Source organism: Anas platyrhynchos, chromosome 5 (assembly GCF_047663525.1).
Source record: "Anas platyrhynchos isolate ZD024472 breed Pekin duck chromosome 5, IASCAAS_PekinDuck_T2T, whole genome shotgun sequence".
Lineage (NCBI taxonomy): Eukaryota > Metazoa > Chordata > Aves > Anseriformes > Anatidae > Anas > Anas platyrhynchos.
The window spans coordinates 50887625-50907314 of record NC_092591.1 but is presented as its reverse complement, the minus strand read 5'-3'; the positions used below and the strand labels follow the sequence as shown (position 1 = coordinate 50907314).

General features: G+C 37.6%; 1 long non-coding RNA gene across 1 annotated transcript in view; it reads right to left on the bottom strand.

The window, feature by feature from the left end:
* Positions 1-19690, bottom strand: part of LOC119717187 (uncharacterized) — a 60563-nt gene that overhangs the window by 4017 nt on the left and 36856 nt on the right. The window contains exon 2 of the long non-coding RNA XR_005266333.2: positions 2769-2913. This is a non-coding gene — a long non-coding RNA (uncharacterized lncRNA). The remainder of the gene's footprint in view (positions 1-2768; positions 2914-19690) is intronic.

The following is a 19690-nucleotide window of genomic DNA, read 5'->3' as shown; positions in this document are numbered from 1 at the left end:
ATCTTCTGCTTGTATGAGTCTTAGAGAACTCAAACAAAAATGCTCACTTATACATCATAAACCCTGAATGTGAAAAAAAAAGTTCCTCCAGCTTGTGTGATTAAGAACTTTCTTTTTAGAGCAAATGACTTTCCTAATACAGCATCATTACAAAAATCATTCTAAACACTAAAGAAATGCAGCAATACCTTAAAAACAAATAAAAAAGGAGACAACAGCAACAAAAGATTGTGAAGTATTTGTCTAGTCAGGGTTCTGTTACTTTATCACAGTGCTACTTTGCTGCAGGCACTTAATTTTAAAATAGGTGTCTTTGAATTTCTTTCTATTAGAGCTGTGAGAGTTTTGGAAAGCAAGCTTGATGAGTTGGTTATCTTTTATTATATAAATAAATACCTTAATTAATTTAATTAAATGAAGCTCATAAGCCCTAGCAGCAGTTTAATTAGAATCAATGGAGAAATTAAAAATGATTTAAAATGAGGCCAATGTGAAATAAATCAGAGGGAAGACACTACAGAAAATAGAAATAAAAAGCCCTACAAGGATCTACATTTTGGCTGAGTTTAGCTAATCACAATCAGAACTGCAAATGATAAATCACATTAAAACTCACTTTGAGCTTGAAGTTTGGAGCTCATAATGGTGATGTGGGCCCACTATGCAGCAATGAGCAATATTTATGCCGAGCTTTAGGATACGTGTTTAAACAAATGTAAACATGGATTTTTTCTTTCTTGATATATTCCTTGAAAGGGCAAATACTGTGACAAAGATTTATTACAGGCTTTATTTAGTACAGAGAATTTCACTGTAAGCTGTACCTAAATTCAAATCTAGATCTTCAGAGTAGAAAGAAGAGCTCCATTGTCCATTCTGAAGTAAAGTCCTTTAGCGAAAGTTTCACAGCCTTTCCTTTCAGACATATTATATAATTAAGTAGGAAAGTGAAAATTAGGACTACAGAGTTGCATTGCTAGATCTGATGATGGAAGAGCAAATTATTTTCTCTGAGTCTTAGTTTTCATTGAGCTTAATCGTTTGTTTTATAAAAAGTGCTTATGAAAGTTAGTGCTTATGCTTGGATGATTATATCAAGTCCTCCAATACAATTTGTAGCCTATACACTTGAGTCAGCATAACTGGGATTTTTTTATAAAGAAGATTTATGGAAAGGTCCTGGTTTAAAAAAAAATATAAAAAATTGTGTTTATTTACTTATTTCTGATCATGTTTTCAACCATTTAGTTTATACTTTTGTATCAAAACAGCCAAAGGGGTAATAAACTACTCCTGGGATAGGAGTCAGCAGCTGGGAGTAAGATTACTGGAAATTTTGGTAGTCGACTTTGCTACCAAAGATGTGTTGAGTAAATACACAGCAGCCTCTTTCAAACTCACTGGAAAGGATTTCACTATCTTCCATTCTTTCAGGTGACAGGCTGAGAATTGTAATGTTAAATTTTGTGTATTATCACCAAAAATAATTTCTTGCTTTCTGAAATCTTACCTTAAACTCTCAACATGAAGTGCTATTTGCGCATTAAGGCACGATTCAGTAGTTTTGCCTTTATCAATGCCTAATACCTCAAAAAGAAAGAAACAAACAAACAAAAATGATATTTCATTTTACCCTATATTTTGAGCTTATTTGTGTTGTTAAAAAAAAAAAAAAAGCAAGAAAAAAAAAAGCATGACTTTATTTGATTAGAGCTTTCAATGCCTCTCAAATGCATACAGTTCCATAATTGTTTGCATTTTTAAATGCATAAATAAATTGAAAAGTAAACTGTTACTCTTGAGTATGCATTTTCGTAGCAAGAGGTTTTCTCTGAGCAGATCTGTAGGGAAATAAGACTGTCAAATCATTAGATAACATTATTTTGTAATTTTGCTTCTGGATGTGATAATGTTCTGATGCAGTTTCAGCAGTCACGGAAATCCCTTAAGCTTTGCTATGAGGTTTTGCTCATTTTTTAGAATGTGATTCTTGAAACTATCAGGATTTATGCAACAGAGGGATTACCAGAGAACAACATCACTGGGATAGTGTTGTGTCATTCAGTGGAGGGGAGCAGAAAAAGAAGAATAATGGAGGGAAAATCAGGCTAAACATGGGTCAGAGGGACAGCAGACATACTGCTGGAGCTGGCATGGGACAACCAATAAAAATGTCATCCTTTGGCACCAATGCCTCAAAGGTTTTTTATCAGTGCTCTGGAAGACCAAATTGCCTAGCTGTGGTGCAGTGCTGATTCAATAAATACTAATAATGAGATACATCTGTGATGATATAAAAGAACATTGAGCTGATGACATTGCTGCCAAAAGAGACATATGGATATTAATGGTAGGCCTTCCCTTTATCCCAAGTTAGTGTGTTTTACATGGCCACCAAGAGATTTTTAAACACCTTTCTCATTAAGCATCATAGAAGGCACTCCAGGTAATACTCATGGTAGAAATTAGTTAGTCTAAGAAGATATTTCATGGAAGTCCTTTTCAAGTTTCTGTTTCTGCTACTTCCTTCCTTGTACTGTTAGCTTAAATTTCAGGCTCTCAAAGCAGAATTCCTTAGAAGCTGCATAACTGTAAGGAAGAAACCAAAAATTGCATAGTCTTCATTCTGACTGATAAATCCTTCTATACTGACCAAAGCTCAGTGCAACATGAGTGATTTGGCACATGGGGTCTGGGTGCATCCAGTATGAATGCTCAGACCAGGGTTGAGACTGGGTGTACTTGCCCCATTGCACTGAGCTTCTTACCTCTGTAGTCCTTGGGTCAGTGAAACGCTGGGATATAGGCACAACAGTAGTAGCTCAGGTGTTTGTAGGAGTGAATTGAAGTGGTGCTGTGTTGATGTATCCCAATCAAGGTTGATGACAGACATTTGCTCTTCTCTCTGTCCTTCTTCAGAGTAAAGTCAAACAAATTTGATTAAATCACATGTAATGGGTAGTGGGAAAGTATTCACATATAAGTGCATTGCCTCGTTGATAAATCATGAGACCACAGCCATCTGCACAAACAATTTTTCACCTCTGTTTCTCTTTAAAGTCAAGAATTTTAAATTAAACTATCTGTGATTTTCATTGATCTGACTAATTATACCAGAACAGAAAGGAGAACAAGGCCTCTGGCTGGGAGGCTAACATAGTAATCTTTACCTCTCCTACAAGGCAATTTGTGCCCCAATCCAGACAAAGTAAGGCTAGGTTTTAGGATCTAAATGCAACTAGCAAATCCAGATCATGCCTGTAGACATGATCTGTTGTCTAATTAAACATACATAGAAATATATAGCTATGTATTCTTTTAAAACCAATGTTCTGCTACAGTATAAACACAATAGTAGTCAAATCAGAGAATCCCAGACATTGAATACCAACTTCCCAGTTCAAAATTAAATCAAATCCACATTCTGGCTAGGTTTCAATGGTCCACCTGCATGGGGATATTTATTAACATAAAACCTAAGCTATATAACTAATGTAATACTACTGTACTTAAAAATATAAATGGATTAAACAGGTTAAAAAAAAAAAAAAAAAGTCTACACAGCAAATTACATTGTTGTAACAATAATAGTCTAACTATAACCAAATTGTAACCATATAATGCAAATGCCCAGTTCCCAGAATATTCTATTTTATGCCCAAATTGCCTGTAAACATAAAGAATAAAAGCTGAATTCAGGTTGTGTCTTTTTTTTTTTTTTCTTTCTCTGAGATGTTCCTAGTAAAACCCAGCAACAATACAGTTTTTCTTCAAAGGTTTGGGGCACAGTCATTTCACATGAAAATCAATACAAATTTTAACAATGAATTGTGAGCAGGAAAAGTCTCTTAAACCTCTGAATTCTAAGGTCTTCATCTACTTCTCATTGTAATCATCTGAATAATGATGTAGTAAGGGTGAATCCTTGAGGTCTAGACTGTGCTTTTACAGCAGTGCAAAAATTTTTGAAAGCTAATATGTCTGTGTTGCAAGCTAAGAAGCTCTGAAATTGAAAATTGAAAATTGTTGTGTCGTCCTATTCCTTTTGGTGTTAAGATCACAATGAAAAATACCTGAAATGGGACAAAAATGTAGACTGGCAGATCCAATTGAGCATGAATTGTTTGTCCAAAAAATTGGAAAGATAGCTTTTAATAACATCCTGCTTACAGTGCAATCTAATCAGAACTTTGGTTTGTGAGACCTGGAAAACAACAAATAGCTCATAGTGAATGTCACATTTCTTTACATTTGTTTATAACCAGCAAAGCGATGCTATCAACATAATATCTTTGGACTTTAAATCTACTCAGCCACTATATAAATGGATTTGGCATGTGCATAATCTGCTTCTAAGATTTATAGTAGACATTTATTAAAGGATTAGGGAGCAATGAAGCTTTTGATGGCTGAGCTAGTACATATCTTACTGCATATTTACCGAAAAATAATACATAAACATAGATTTCAGAACCTTAAATTATATATATATATATATAACACATATATATATTTACTTTGCTTTGGAAATTCTTACGTAAAGTGATTTAGAAAAAAAAAAAAAAAAGAAGAAAAAAAGGGAAAAAAAGGCACATTCCACCATATTAGATCTTAAATCTAAATATAAGTGGATTAGAATATTTGCTTTGATATGGATACTTTTCATATTTAGCATGTCTTAAACTATTCTGTGAATTAGATTTCCTGAGTGATGCCTACAAAAAGATTTAGACACCTGAGATAGTGATCAATATCCGGTTTAGTCTGAATCTGGGAAGCCTGCGGACCTGGGAAGTACCTGTAATGCAACACCATTTCATTTTTCTACTAATAAAATTCTATGAGGACCTAAAAATCTACTTCTGAAAACTCGCACAGGTGTCTCAGTCTCCACTAAAGATGAATTCATATTTACACACTTTCTAGAGCAAGAAGCTAATCATTCATTTGTGTATTTAAAGGTTAACTACTCTATCTTCAGCTGCCTGCTTGTGAGTGACTAGGACAGCCTGCAGAAGAAATTGAACAAGTGGATGTTACCATCTACTTTCCTGCAATACTTGCCAGTTCTTCAGTAATTTGAAGTTCAGAGACATCTTGAATTTAATAACATTTTGTATTCAATAGTTCTTGATGGACATTTTTTTTTCTTCCAGTCCTTTTTTTAAATCTTAGAGTGGTTTCAGTACCCAAAGCATTCACCAGTAATCTCTTCCATGTAAACTATTTAATAGATACTATCTGCATTAAAGGGTCCACCCCCCACCCACCCACCCCTATTTTTTCTTAATCTTCTGCTATGTTTCTTTGATGCTTTCTACTTTTTCTTTTGGGAGACAGAACAATTTTATCCCCTATATACTTTTTCAATGCCACTTTGAATTTTACAGGCCTTCATCATACTCCCTGCTCATCTTACTCTTTTCCAGATTGAAAACTATTAAATTACCTATTTTTGTTTTCATCATACAAAAGCCATACCATATCTTTGAACATCACTTTCAGCCTTCACTAAATCTTCTCCATTTTATCATATTCTTTGTGAAATAGAAAGGCTGGAACTGAACAAGTATTCAAGAGTACCATAGATTTAACTATGACATTACAAGGCTTCCACTTCTGATTTCTGTTCATTTTGAAATAGAACCTAAACTTCTATTTGCTTTCTTGACAACTATTAATAATTAGCTTAACATTATATAGAACTCATTATAAATCCAAACAGTCAGTTTAGATCCCTTATATATATACATATATTTAGAATATATAGAATATAAATAGAAAATAAAATATCTTTTTCCCTTTGTGCACCATTTTCAATTCATATTCAATTTAGTCTGCCTTTTTATTACCAATTTACCCAGTTTTTTGAACTCTTCTTTGGCTGCAGACCATCATCTTTCTTAAAAATAATTTATTTGTTACCATGAATAACTCATCCACCTCCCTCATTTCATCTCCTTTTATAATTCATTTGTGATTATGTGAAATGACAAATACCAATGGAGAATCACATGGGTGGGATTCTACTACTTTAATGGCTGACCTTGGTCTCCTACTATTATTTTCCTTTATGTTACAGATTTCTCTATGTGTGTAAAGTTTTCTGTCGTTCTATGACAGTTTAATTTTTTAAGAAGCTTTGGTGAAAGACTTTGTGAAATGTTTTCTGAAAATCAAAGCAGACTACATCAGCTGAATTTCTCTTGCTAATATGCCTATTGATTCCTTTCATGAATTTCACTAGATGTGTGTCACATGATTTCCTTTTAGAAAATCCCACTGGATTTTCACCAATGTATAATTTTTAACCACGTGGTTCCAAAATTCCAATTTTAGAAAAGATTTTGCTGGTAGTAGTGTATAAGTATAAATAGGAGATGGTAGGCAATGGCAACAATGGAACAAATTTCACTGAAACTTTTGAGAGATGCCAAGTTAAATCCTAGACTACATGGGTAGCTGAGAAAGTTTTGTGGCAGGGTCAGAAACTGAAGAAAGAGAAGCAATCACTGTTATGGGAATGAACTGGCAACACATTAATTGTGGATTAATTTCTTTATTTAACAGCTTCTGAGCAGAGTTCATCACATTAGCGTCTGAGCTTTTATAACCAGCAGTGGATTTATCCTCAAATCACCTCAGTTACATTAAGAAAATTATTTCCTTTGATTTATCTTGGCTCAAAAAAAAAAAAAAAAGAAAAAAAAAAAAAAAAGTAGATCTTGCTTGATTTAGCACCTACTTAAACACATATTAAACACATATTATTGAAGAATTAAGGTCTTAATAACATTTATCCCCACCAAAAAAAATAATTTAAAATGTTAAAAAATGAGCACAAAGAAGTTTCTTTGGTGAGACCAAATTATAAGGAAAATTTTTCCACTAATTTCACATCTACAGAATTTAAATGGTCTGTCTTTTACAATTTCAGTGGGGCAAGGACTGCCTTTTGAAACAGGTTATGTTCAAATAAAATTTAGTGCTTCAAGTCAGAGTAACAGGGTAGCAAAAGTTTCTATCTTTCAGAAAGCTATTTCTGACTGATTGTGATGAAATGCCAATAATGCTTTTCAAAATAAGTGAAATTCTTATATAAGGTAATTATATAATAATAAGTATGTAGAAACTTGAAAAATGGAATTCAGTGCTCGTGCATACTCATAAGAACTTTGGACTACAGATGCAATAGCACTTTCTACAGATGCAATAGCACTTTCAGTAAAACTCCTTAACAAGCCAGGTTATTATTTTCTGCACATTTCATAACAGGTGACATGCTATTCGGCATGTGTTGAAAAGTGGGAATTTCTAGAGGTAGATTATTAGAGCACAATTTCATCTTTGGAAGTAATTAGGAACTACATGCAACATGATCATTTCCCATGTGCAAGAATTAATAGAAGCATAAAAAATCTCTTTAAAAGGTACTGCTAATGTTCAACAGAGTTGTTAAGGAAGTCCATTAGAGAGAATAAAGAGGAACAACTGGGAATACACAAGGAGGGAAATTTGGAGCATTTTTCATATACAATGTTGTTTTCAGGGGTAAAGGCTGGGATAGCTAATAACTTCAGGGAAACCTAAGGGAAATACAGTATATGTAAGTGACTGAGCTTTTAATAAGACAGATGATAGTAATTCTCATACAAATAATGGTCCTCTCATTACATAAATGACATTGGAAAAATTAGAAGGCATTCCAGCAAAGCCAACTAGAGTAAGTCAATAATTAGAGAATAGAGCTTCTGGAGAAAGTGTCAAGGAACTCACTTTGAACACCAAAACTGAAATAAAACTTCTATTTTGCAATGAAACTTTTTTGCAAGCTCCTGGATTGGTCTGGACCAATATTGAATACAGTAAGGTCAAAAGAATTTCTTGTTTCATAGAATCATAGAATGGTTTGTGTTGGAAGGGACCTTGAAGAGTTCCACCACTCCTGCCATGGGACACCTTCCACCAGACCAAGTTGCTCAAAGCCCCATCCAAATTGCCCTTAAACACTTCCAGGGATGGGACAGCTTCTCTGGGAAACCTGTTCCAGTGCCTCACCACCCTCTGAGTTAAGAATTTCTTCCAAATATCTAATCTAAATCTCCCCTCTTTTATTTTAAAGCCATATATCCTTCTCCTGTCACTATACTCTCCGACAAAGAGTCCCTCCCCTATTTCTTGTAGGCCCCCTTTACATAAGGAAGGTTGCAATGAGGTCTGACTTTTTTTTTTTTTTTTTTTTTTTCTTTTCCCTAAAGCACTTGGGTGTCTAAGACTCATTGCAAAATGTAAAACTTATAATGGATAGAACCGACTGGGAATTTATCTGGGAATTTATTTTCAGAGTATTTTTTCTTTGAAAATAATACGTTCAGCAGAGTAAAAGTGGAATGTTTTGTAGAATTGAGCTGGAAGTAAGATCTGCTTCAGACTGGATTGGTGATTATAGCATTCAATTGAATTCAAAGCTATCCTTTGCCTCCTCATCTCTTCCTGACTTGGCTAATAGTCACAGCGGTCTGTGTTTCAAATCATCTCTGGCAGATGCCCTAAACCGCCACTTCCTCTTGTTCCTCCAGCCCAGGTTACCAGCAATTCTAAGACATTTTTTCTAAGATAATCAGATTTTGAAACCTAAGATTTTGCACAAATCAAACTTCTACTTGAACTTTTTGCTAACAGATCACTAGATCCATGTGAAAGTGCTGCTTCTAGGTTTACTCAGTCTCCCTCTCCAGAAGTATGCCTGACCATGAGTGCTCATCTGCAGTGTTTTCTTCAGTTATATTTGTATATAAAAGTGAGGGAGAATTCAAAACTCATTTAGGAGTGTTTATTTTTAGACAGCCACTGACACAGATGCCCGTGTAAAATAGCAGACTTCAGAAAAAATGGTGCAAAATAACAACTGGTAAAAAACACAAACCAAAAACAAAGCTCTCACCACTGTAGGAAAGAAAAGCAAAACAGAAATGATTTTTTTTTTTTTTTTTTTAACAGATCTGATGCAACAGATCATGCTTTAGAGCACTTTGTTCAGTGCCAGAACTACAAAAAAATGGATTCATGTTAATTTCAAGCCTGCAGGTTCTCACTCCTGGGGTACTACACTCACAAATGATTAATTCAGAAGATTGGCATACAGTAGTGCTTTGCTTGCAACTGTGCCAAGGGGAGTTACTCAAGCATGGAGACTAATTTCAGATGAAGAATCTGTAAGGAAAAGTCACAGACAGAAGGCAGTGTTCAATATTTGCCTTTTGGGGACATATAGGTAAATTCTTAGTTCCTGTCACTTAGCTAACACACCACAACATGAGTAAAGAACATATAGATTCACATTACATATTCACATTACCCTTTTCCTTTTTTTTTTTTTTTTTTTTGAATGTACTGTGTCTGTACTGATAAAGACTATTTCTTAAGTTATATCCTCAGCAGTGGAAATTGGCATATTCTATGGAGCTATGATCATTTACTTTTGTTCAAAGCCCACCTCTTTTTTTTTCAAGGTTGTACTCGAATAGCCAAAACAGTGTGAACATTACTCATGAGGTGTTTCCTAGCAGAGGGTAATCAGAGTTCAGGCTGATTGTGGTTCATTCATTACATTTGGAAAATGTTTCCTCTAGCTGCTCCTGCAAGAAAGAGATTGACAGAGGCAGAACTCAGCGTGAGAGGGAAGTTTTTGAATTCTCTTGCATTCTGGAGAGCATGTAGGTTAATCACCATCTTAAGATGTTGGGCAGGTAGCACAGCCAGACCGTGCAGCACTCAGATCAGAGGTGACTTCACCCCATGTGAGTTGAATATAAAGGAAAGCAGCAATAAGAGCTAAAAAGTTAGGTTAAAGTGCCTGGTTATATTTTGCATTGCTACAGTTTTAAGGAGGAAGTTAGAGAAATGGCTACAGATACTGTCTGCCTCTTCATGTATTTTCAAAGACCATATGCTCTCATTCAGTCCTTAAAAAACAACTTCCTAACAACGTTATTATCAAGGTGACTTTGATTCTTGTTGCCCTAATCCTCTGTTGGGTGCTTTCTGCAGCACTTTAAACAGATTGGGAATTGTGACTTTGTTTATTAGAGAAACTGCTGTTGTGTGGGTTCTTTTTCCCTGCTTTAGATCTTTGGGAAGATAGTTCAAAGCTGTCAATCCCTTCAAGGGAGGAACTTAGAAAGGTAAAAGAAAAAAGGCAACATAACCACAGAGTGGTAGGAAGGAAGTATATGTCAGGCCTCCTCCTTGAATTATACAAGACACAGGTAATTCAGCACACATGCTATTTACTGCAGGGTAAGACAAATAATTAGGTACATATCCATGTGTAATTATGAAACGTGACAATTCTCTCACTGCTTCTTTGTGACTTCTACAAACATAGTGAAATCTCCTTGCATTTGCTGACAGTACTCCTTCCCCCACATCAAAGGTTATTGTTTAAAGATATGTCATCAAATCAATAAGGAATAATTTGCATGTGAAATGGGACCAAAGCCTTGTTAACTCTGAGGCCTGCTAAGCAGGGATCCAGTGGAATATCTGTAATATATTGGAATATCCCATTCCCATAACACTCTGTGCTCACTTGATCCAGCTTTTAGCAAACCTCTTCTATGAGGTATAATGATATGGTCTACTTAAGTCTGCTGCCTCCCTGGGGCCAGGGTCAGGGACGTTGCCAAGAAAGTCAAGCGCCTGGTACGGCCCACTGACTACTACCCGCTACTGGTCTTTCAGACTGGTAGCGATGAAGTAGCAAAGAGAAGTCCGAAGGCGATCAAAAGAGACTTTAGGGATTTGGGGCGACAACTTAGAGGTTCGGGCGCGCAGGTTGTGTTTGCCTCTGTCCTTCCGATAGGGGGGATCGAAGCAGAAAGGTGCGCTGTTCGCATAAACTCGTGGCTTCGAGACTGGTGCGACCGGCACAACTTTGGGTTCTTTGATCACGGGAAGGTCTATGCTACACCAGGCCTGATGGCACCGGATGGGATGGGCCTCTCTCGGAGAGGGGTAAGGATCTTTGGTCAGGAGTTGGCAGGGCTGATAGATAGGGCTTTAAACTAGAGTCGAAGGGGGAAGGGGCTAAAACCAGGCACGCCGGTGAAGACCTAAGGGATGGTACGCTAGAATCAGAGGGGCTGTGTGCCAGTGAGGTCCTTCGGTTAGATCCACAAGGTGCTGAGTGTAAGGAGACGCACCTGAAATGCTTCTACACGAACGCACGCAGTATGAGGAATAAAATGGATGAGCTAGAAGTCCTGGCCCAGTCCCGCAACTACGACATCATCGGCATAAGCGAAACCTGGTGGGATGAGTCCTGTGACTGGGGTGTTGCGATAGACGGTTACAGGCTCTTCAGGAGGGACAGGCAGGGTAGGCGAGGTGGTGGGGTGGCGATGTATGTGAAGCAGGGGCTGGACTGTGTGGAACTCCAGGTCGGCGATGGCAAAGTTGAGAGCCTCTGGGTAAGGATCAAGGGACGAACGAATAAAGGGGATGTCGTTGTGGGAGTCTATTACAGACCGCCTGGCCAGGACGATAGCACCGATAACTTATTCTTTACAGAACTAAGAGAGGCCTCGAGATTAACTCCCCTTGTCCTTATGGGGGACTTCAACTTGCCAGACGTTAACTGGGAGTGCCACACGGCTGACACGAGCAAGTCCAGGAGGTTCATGAAGCACCTAGATGATAACTTCTTGGTGCAGGTGCTAACGGAGCCAACTAGGAAAGGTGCCCTCCTAGACCTGTTGCTAGAAAACAGAGAGGGTCTGGTGGGAGATGTGGTGATTGGTGGCCGCCTCGGTCATAGTGACCATGAAGTGGTTGAGTTCAAAATTTACGGTGACAGAAGGAAAAGTGCCACCAAAACCTCATCCCTAGATATGGGGAAAGCGGACTTCAGGCTGCTCGGGGAACTAGTCAGCAAGGTCCCCTGGGAAGCTGCTCTTGAAGGCCTGGATGTCCACCAGTGCTGGTCACTCTTTAAGCGATGCCTCCTAGAAGCACAAGATCAGGCAATTCCTAAATATCGCAAGTCAGGCAGGCGTGGCAGGAGGCCGGCGTGGCTGACCAGGAACATTCTTATGGAGATTAGGCAGAAACAGAGAGTGTTTCGCTACTGGAAGGAGGGCCGGGTGACGTGGAAAGAATACAGGGATGCTGTTCGTGTCTGTAGGAAGAAAATTCGTGTGGCTAAAGCACACCTAGAGTTGAAGCTGGCTGTGTCTGTGAGAGAAAATAAAAAGGGTTTTTTTAGATATGTGAATGGAAAAAGGAGAACTAAAGAATACATAGGGCCGCTCCTTGACAGGGAAGGTCTTCTCACAGACGATGACATAGGCAAAACAGAGACGCTTAACGCCTTCTTTGCCTCTGTCTTCAATGCCGATGATGGGCTTCGGGACCCAGGGTGCCCCGAGCTGGAGGACCGGGACGGTGGGGATGACAAACTCCCAACTGACCCTGAACGTGTGCGGGATCTGCTACTCCACCTGGATCCCTACAAGTCCATGGGTCCGGATGGGATTCATCCCCGGGTGCTGAAGGAGCTGGCGGATGTCATCGCGGAACCTCTTTCAATTATATTTCAACGATCCTGGGAGTCTGGAGAGGTCCCGGTAGACTGGAAGCTGGCAAATGTTGTGCCGATTTTCAAGAAGGGTCAGAAAGAAGACCCTAGCAATTACAGGCCTGTCAGTCTCACGTCAGTGCCTGGTAAAATCATGGAGAAGATGGTCCTCAAACTTATTGAGGCGCACCTGGGGGACAATGCAGTCATTGGTCCCAGCCAGCATGGGTTTGTGAAGGGTAGGTCCTGCCTAACTAACCTGATTTCCTTTTATGATAAGATCACCCGTATGGTGGACCAAGGGAAACCAGCTGATGTGATTTTTTTGGACTTCAGCAAGGCTTTTGACACGGTTTCCCATAGGATCCTACTGGACAAAATGTCCATCATACAGCTAAATAAAAACATCATACGATGGGTGAGCAATTGGCTAACGGGCAGGGCCCAAAGGGTTATGGTGAATGGGGCTGCGTCAGGCTGGCGGGCGGTCACCAGTGGGGTCCCTCAAGGCTCCATTTTAGGGCCGGTACTTTTCAATATTTTTATAAACGATCTGGATGTAGGAATAGAAGGCATTTTGAGCAAGTTTGCTGATGACACCAAACTTGGAGGAGTTGTGGACTCGAATGAGGGTGGAAAGGCCTTGCAGAGGGATCTGGATAGGTTGGAGAGCTGGGCCATCACCAACCGCATGAAGTTCAATAAGAGCAAGTGCCGGGTCCTGCACCTGGGACGGGGAAACCCTGGCTGCACGTACAGACTGGGCGATGAGACGCTGGAGAGCAGCCTAGAAGAGAGGGATCTGGGGGTCGTGGTAGACAACAAGTTGAATATGAGCCGGCAGTGTGCCCTGGCAGCCAGGAGGGCCAACCGTGTCCTGGGGTGCATCAAGCACGGCATCGCTAGTAGGTCGAGGGAGGTGATTGTCCCGCTCTACTCTGCGCTGGTGCGGCCTCACCTCGAGTACTGTGTGCAGTTCTGGGCACCACAGTATAAAAAGGACATGAAACTGTTGGAAAGTGTCCAGAGGAGGGCTACGAAGATGGTGAAAGGCCTGGAGGGGAAGACGTACGAGGAACGGCTGAGGGCACTGGGCCTGTTCAGCCTGGAGAAGAGGAGGCTGAGGGGAGACCTCATCGCAGTCTACAACTTCCTCGTAAGGGGGTGTCGAGAGGCAGGAGACCTTTTCTCCATTAACACCAGCGACAGGACCTGCGGGAACGGAGTTAAGCTGAGGCAGGGGAAGTTTAGGCTGGACATCAGGAAGGGGTTCTTCACAGAGAGAGTGGTTGCACACTGGAACAGGCTCCCCAGGGAAGTGGTCACTGCACCGAGCCTGACTGAATTTAAGAAGAGATTGGACTGTGCACTTAGTCACATGGTCTGAACTTTTGGGTAGACCTGTGCGGTGTCAAGAGTTGGACTTGATGATCCTTAAGGGTCCCTTCCAACTCAGGATATTCTATGATTCTATGACTCTATGATTTTATACAAATGTCAGAAGATCGAAGTCAGATATATTGGAAAAGTAATCAATGTCTTTTTTCTCCAGTAATATTTGACACTTCAGGGGATGGATAAAACATTTCAGCATAAAAATAGAAATTATTTTTCTAAGCATGATGTTCCCAGCTTTGCTTACTCTCTAACAGTTTCTCACTGACAAGTGCCAGTGGTCTAAGCACAATGATTCGTAACTTTTGAAGACTGTCCTTAGTCCAAACAACATTAAATGATCAAAAGTAATTTTTAAGAAATGACTTTAAAAACTATTTTTTTTTAGGATGAAAGGAAAGAGGGATAACACTCCTTGTTTCTACCTAAAATGGTTAGGATCAAAACTAATTTTCTGCATTCCTAATTATTGTAATTCAATATATAGAGACTATTTTTGGATTAACACAATTTTAAAATGCTAATAGGAGATAATTGTGGCTTTGCCAGAGATTATAAAGTGAGAGACGCTCCAGTTCTGATTCTCCATAGCACACTGAAATCCTCCTGGCATGCTTTGCTCTTTTGCATAAGCAGAAAGCCTAGCCTACAGCAGTTTTATTTCCTTTTACCATTATCACAACAGTGTAGCTATAAATATTAACTCTCATGAAGTATATTTGCTGCTGAAACATGACTGAAAAACTCTGTCATCTCATGTTAAATTAATTACTTGCATTATACATTGGATTTCTTATAGCCCTTGAGACTGTACATGTTTGGAGAGTAACATTTAGGCGTACAAGCCATCTTTTATAAAGGTGATCATAGATAGGAGTAAAATAGTGGTGGGAGAAAATATTAAAGAGTTCCATAGATGAAGAGCAAAAATATCTTCTCTCTTTTTCGAGAAATGCTTAGGTTTTTTTTTTTTTTTTTTTTTTTTTAATTCTACTTATACACTGAAGCTACTGTGGTAAGAACAGGGATGATAAATGCTTAGGTATTGATAGTAACTACTGGTTATCTTTTAAATATCACTCCATTTACATAAACCTCTCAAAAAGTTGTTTTGAAGAACATTTTCATAGGAACTTCTATTGTCTTAATTGGGGAGAGTTTCACGTTCTTCCATACAAGCTGGCTGGTCAGATTTTTAAGGCAATACTAACAATTTATGCATTGTATAACAACAGCTGTGTTGTATTAAATGAGATCTTCAAGAAACAAATGACTGTAGTGTCTCTGGTTGAGCCCAAGGTGTATCACCAGAACAATGTGAGAGCCCAGGCTCATCAGTACTGCAGAGCAAAGATGATAGTGTTAGTGCAGTTTCAAACAGCTATCTTTTTCCTGTAGCATCTTACAATTGGAATGGAATGGAATAGCCCAAGATGTAGTAGTAAGTTGGAAGCACTGAAAAGATCTGAAAGTACCAATTCCCAAATCTTTACTGCTTACCTGGGACCTTATTCTCCTTGAGTGCAAGAGTTGGACAGAAAGTAAAGGGAAACGGGACACACTTTGGGCATATTGTTTTGGGGATTTTAGCTTTCCGGGCAGCTGGATTCCACCACAACTGCCCTCTCACTCCCCCTCCTCAGAAGAAGAGGGAGAGAAGAAAGTACGTTGGAAAGAAAAAAAAAAAAAGGCTCATGGTTTGAGGTAAGGACAATTTAATTAAAGGGAAAAGGAAGGGAGAAAAAAACTAACACAGAGAGAGAAATATATTATATTATTATTAATATAATAATTATATTATTATAAAAATATTTAAATTATATTATTATAATAATATTTATTAATATAATTAATAAATATTATTCTCTACTTCCCATCAATGAGCGATGTTCAGCCACGTCTCAGGAAGCAAGGCCTCCATATGTGTAGTTGTTGTTTGGTTAGGACAGACATCTTTACCATGAAAGTCCCCCTACTGCCCTCTCCTCCCCTTTTCCTTTCCTCTTTCCCACCTTTTATTCAGTTTAAGTGTCCGTTGTTCTATTTTCACCATTAATCACCAAGAACAGACTGGGCCATCAATCACAAATATTTCATTCTGTCAGGTAACAAAAAACAGACAGCCAGGTTTTCTTGCAATAATATAAATATTACCTGAAATTTTTCATTTTGTTTGTTAATGTGGTTTGAAAAAAAAAAAAAGGAAGAAAAAAAAACAAACACACGATGACAACTTGGCACTGAAATAAATAGAATTTTATTTCTAATTAAGCAGAAATTAATAAAGAAAATCAATAAAATCAAGTAGTAACTAGGGGATTGAGTGACCTACCTTTTTCTGTTATACTATAATAATTTTATAGAGAGCCTTTCATGACCTTTTGAGCCACTTCAGAATCTAATAAACAACATCAGGCCCAACTCTGTAAGCAGCAAAGATTTTTAACAAGATAGTATGGATACTGCCACTATACAGGGCTCTTTTGTCTTTTTATGTGATTTTTGTCTAATCTAGACTTTTAAAATGTTCTAACATTTATTTTTATACCATATATTAAGCTGTTGCTTAGCGAAGTAACTGCAACATTCAATATATATATAGTGCATGGACTTGTGCCACTAACCTCATCTTGTTTCCATGGTTTTCTGTTGTTCTCCACATATCTAGTCTGTTTTTAAATTGTGTGTTATACATATCTTTGGGAGGAGTCATTATTAGGCAATCACACAGAGACACTGAGAGATCTGGGACCTTAAAATTATATTGCTCGCTGTTTTACTGGGAGCAGTCAGTTAAAACAAAAGACCAAAAATCTGGATGCTGAGAGTCTATTTCTGTTTCTGTTACCAATGCATTACATGAACTGAGGCAAATCACTTTACCTCATTATAAAATGGCTTAGAAAAAAAAATCTCAAAGCCCTTCTGCAGAGACACAGTTACAAAACAAATTTTTCATGCCTGTTTATGATTTATTTTTGTATAACCTGTTCTTTAAAATAGTTAAGTTTTTCATTCATTTGGTGAAAACAAAATCCAAATAGTCTTTGCCAAACTGTAGGCTTGAAACAGAAAAAAAAAAAAAAAAAAAAGTTGATTTTTTTTTAAGTAAAAAGGATATATTTTAGGAAAAAAAAATTATAATGTATTGAACAAACAATTTTCTGCTAGGAAAAAATGCTTTGAAGGATTTTATTTTATTTTATTTTATTTTATTTTTATCGTTCTGGTACTCTGAGATATCTCCCCAAAACAGGCAACCTAATATAAAATGGGGGCAGGCATGACCCATCCTTCTAAATGATGCCAGAAGTGAATTTGGCTGCTATTGTTACCTTCACTGCCTACAGAAAGAAAAATGTTAATGGTCAAGCTGCTCTCTAAGATACTCTCTACTGTCATTCAAAATTGTTATAATATTTCTGTTCAGCTTACACATGCATGAAAACGGCCTACAACTGTTTATAGATATTGTTAAATATTTTAAAATAAGAATTTAGATACTTGATATACTTTTGGGGAAAATTTTCCTACTATTAGAAGTATGTAATTCCACACTTAAATACCACTTAGAGAAGGTTCACACTGAGAGCATGGCAGAAAATCTGCTAAAACAGGAGACATCATATTCGTCTTACTTTTTAGTTAGTTTTAGCCACTATACTTGTGCATTTTTGTTTCATTACCTTTGATATTTCTGGATGTTGTGCATTCCATCATTGATTGCTACCTGTAATGTCACCCTTTTTTCTGAATTAAAATAATGTATCTGTTGACATTTTATATGACAAGAAAAAAATGGAAAAAAAAAAGTGTAAAGGGAAGACTTTTCAGATATTTCTATATCTCAACCTGACATCCTGGCCTACACAGTTGGGACTGATATCAGTGCATGACATCTAGTGGTAGTTGAAAGAGAGATCCATTGATCTGTGTTATCAGGGAAAGGTTCTTAAATTACTGCATGCACATGTACATAGCACAAGGGGAAAATATTCTCATCTGAAAACAGGCAATTGTGTAAAACAAATGTATTCTTTATAAATTCTTGGATAATACATCCAGACAGACTCACAGTCTAGGGGATAGGCTTTCTTTTCATCATAAAGTTCTGTTCCCATTGAAGAAATTCTGAAAAACATTTTTTATAGATATATCAAAGGTTTTTCAACTGATAATCATAGAAATATTCATCCAGAATAACATATAGAAAAGAGGTGGGTTTTTTTTGTTTGTTTTTTTTTTTTTTTTGTAAATAATAGGATTGCGTGAGAATAATAACCAAATAATATACAGGTATTCCTGGAACTTTTAGACTTAAGATTTTTTGCAAGCTGGAGTGGCTGTATACAAATTATCTGATCTGGGGAACGCATCAAGCATTTCATGTATCCAGCTTATGAAAATGCAGTTTTCAAAAACTAATAGCTCTTTCCTTGTTCAGCACATGTTTAGGCACTGTACTGTGTCAGAGCCTACTTGTTTAGCCACAGTAGCAAATCTATTTGAAGTTGTTGGTCAGTGTTCTCAGTAGTGAAAATGTTTTTGTTTTTTTTTTTTTTTTTTTTCTGTGAATTCCCTTCACTACATTTTTTGTTTCTCTCTTCCTTTGACTCCCTTCCCTGACAGTCCCCCCATCCCAACCCTCCTGGCTATCACTGTTCCTAAAAATGCTTTGATGGTTCTTTGCAGAACTGCTTTTCCCAGCAAATTGCAACTTTTTTTTTCCTTTTGAGATGTTTTTGTATTTCTTCTAAATATAAGAAGACATCCCTGATGACAAACACCACCACAACAAACTAATAAACAAAACTTTCTTATACCCACAGAGTGAGAATGAAGATATTATAGTTTCTAAGTGGGGAAGGTGGAATAGTGTTTTCATCTGGACAAAACAAAATACATTCTCATAACATACTTAGCATGTTCTTATTTGAAATGACTTTCCAGGTAAGTTCACACAATAACATCATGTTTAGTGGAAACATTTGGCCCAAATTATTGAAATCAGCAAAAGTATCAACTACTGAAAAAAAAGATCCTTGTAAAAGAAAATCTTAAGCAACTATGACTGAGTAGTGCATAATTTCCCTACCAGCTGTGCCACTCTAGGTAAGCAAGTATGCCAGCTTTCCATGTATTTCTCCAATATAAAATGTATTTAACATCATTCAGAGTTACCATATTTGGACAATGTTATATCAATAACTTAAGTTCCAAAGATGTTTTTTCCCTAGGACATCTGCACACCAATCCTGGTTTAATTTGAACTATTAACCATAAAATAGAAAATGTTTGAGAGAGAATGGCCAGCCTTGAGGTCATAACAGCTGCTTTCAATCAAGGACAATGAATGCAAGAACAAGGAAGTTTAACAAGTACAAGAGGCATGTGTCATTGTGGCCTTGTGAGTAGAAAATCGGCCCACCTCAGAAGGTGGGCTGATAGATGGAAACGATGGAATTTCTGCTGATATTCAGGTATTGGCATGAATCTGAATTACCATTCTGAACTCTACCTACAGTATAAAAGAGCAGTAATAACCATTAACCTTTTCTAAGGTCTGAATACAAAGATCGCCCCTTGGACGTAATGGCAAAGACATCACAGGGACTGAATACAGCACATAAAGTACAGAAATAGTCTGTATAAGGACAGTGCAGAAAGGAATTTCCACTCCACCTCCTTCAGCAACAATGACCTTTGCAGAGTCTTTAG